We start from the raw sequence: 2450 nt of genomic DNA on the forward strand, positions 1-2450 counted from the left end.
ACGGTTTCCATAATATTTAAATTGCTCTTTCTAAACTCAACTAGAAAACGATCCTGTATTGTGTTTCTGCCAAACTCAAGAATATCATTATCATATTTTTTTTCATTGAAATATTTTATTTCTTTTTGGCATTTTTGCCTCTTCTTATCGCTACATAGGTACAAAATGGATATTAAAACCGCTTTAAGAACAATTGTTATCTACTATCCTCCTCCCCTCCTGATAAAGTCCCAGGGACATTTTTCTTCGTTTTTTCCCTTAATCAAATATCACACCACCTATCCTACCTTCTCTTCCTCTATTTGAAAAGCAAGACCATCTGGTATCGCCAGCGATCTTGCTACACACACACGTACATGTATATATATATATATATATATATATATATATATATATATATATATATATATATATATATATAAGCAGGCTCCATCAGTCTTGGATAGACTATGGATACCAACGAAGCGTTGTTTGCGTGTGAAATTTTTGTGGCAAGAGGTGCGCAATCTCCGATCACACCTTTTCTGAGACGACATTGTTGCAGTGGCAAGTGAAGTACAGGACGACTGGAAACAAATGCCGAGAAAGCGGAGAGCACATACAGCGCCTAGAATTCCCAAATGGTCACCCATCTGGTACTAACCAGGCTCAACGTTGCTTAACTTCGATGATCTGACGAGAACCGGTGTGACAACGTGATTATGCCGTGTATATATATGTATATATATATATATATATATATATATATATATATATATGTGTGTGTGTGTGTGTGTGTGTGTGTGTGTGTGTGTGTGTCTTTGTCTGTGTGTCTGTGTGTATTAGGACGATTAAATGGGGGAAAAAGAAATTTTGAAAAATCTTAACTTTTACAGGTATCGGAAAAATAGGTATCGATTTTCCGCTGCAAAAAACGATTCTTTTAATCGTGTTTTTGTTATTTGATTTCGTTTAGCGCAATCTCGTTGGCTGCTTGTAGTAATGATAAAATGATAAATATTTATTGATTTTAAACTAAATGTAAAATTAAAGTCGATATGTATCACCCCACACAAGTTTATTTTAACGTGTGAGGAAATATCTGCACATTTAACATGCGTTTATACAGCAATCTTGTAGAAATAACAACGTTATAGTAAAATACTTTTAGATTTATAAAGAAACGGAATCAGAATCAGGAATTTTGTAAACAAAAGCTAATTGCATTAGAATAAGAAAAATATTGGAATCGTCCCATTACTAATATATATATATATATATATATATATATATATATATATATATATATATATATATATGACACCTCATCTGAATGTGTGTGTGTTGGTATATGTGAGGTTATCTATTAAGGACTTCGAACGGCAGGATCGATTTTCTTTTTTAATTTCACAAAAATGTACTTAATGTGTCAGGAGTTGTTCTTAGATAGGTTTTGTCTCGGAATGCTTCCGATGAACATCAAAAATCTATAATTGGTGCAAATCCAATTGAAGAAATAAAAGTACGATTCTGAACGCTGAAGTTAACGCTGTCATTCAGCATTTGAGAAGTTTTATCAACAAACAAGAAGACGAAAAAACATGGGCATAATATATTCAATACCACACCATTATTTCTACATTATATGGCCTCCCTAAGTCATAAATTCAACAGCCATATGTGCAGTATAATACACGGCATCAGTAGCGCTACACACAAAACTGCTCGGACCATATTTAACGTTCTAAAACTAGTAATTGGGACGATCAACACTTTCCGCATAAAAATCTCTAGAAATTTCCTTCACAAAATAGAAAAGAATCATTTATGTACAAAATTATCAGGCTGTCATTTGAGATTGCATTTTTGAATTCAATAACCATTTCCACAGGCAATATTTCGGTCCCCTTGTGTGTAACTCTATTAGTGGAAAACTAGCCTGAGTATTTTTAGAATGCCTAGAGTATATCCTTTTCTGTATTATTTTAGAAAAAGCCCGAATTCGAACTAGTAAAAAAAATACATTGTTTTTGTAGATTTTGGTGCGCTGAAAAAGAATCTCAAAACCGTATCCGTCGCAAACTAAGAGTCTCGGAGATATTTATATTTTTCTAAGGGATTATTTTCTTTGTAAAATCAGCTATAATGGCGTAAGTCCGCTGACTACACATGCGCACAGACGCCATTTCAGTGACTTCATATACGCTACGCACGAGCGGTAGTAACGCGACATTTCACAAGGCGCATGAATACATGGCGGACATTTTAAATCACAAGAAATATTTTTATAAAATAAAAAAAATAGTTTTCCCTAGATTTAATTGTAAAAATAATGCTGTCAGTAATTTTCACGACCGGTTTACAAAAAACATATTTTTGTTTTTCGTTCTTTTTTGGAGGGTTTTTTCAATTATAGAACGTTATAGCTCAGCAGGTGCTTCTGCAGTTTAATTAACCGCTTTGCCGTGAGT

General features: G+C 33.4%; 1 pseudogene; it reads right to left on the reverse strand.

The window, feature by feature from the left end:
• Nucleotides 1-595: 595 nt before the first annotated feature.
• Nucleotides 596-712, reverse strand: LOC145301501 (5S ribosomal RNA; annotated as a pseudogene).
• Nucleotides 713-2450: the final 1738 nt, after the last annotated feature.

Source organism: Euprymna scolopes, chromosome 18, assembly GCF_053919585.1.
Source record: "Euprymna scolopes isolate OS-2025 chromosome 18, ASM5391958v1, whole genome shotgun sequence".
Lineage (NCBI taxonomy): Eukaryota > Metazoa > Mollusca > Cephalopoda > Sepiida > Sepiolidae > Euprymna > Euprymna scolopes.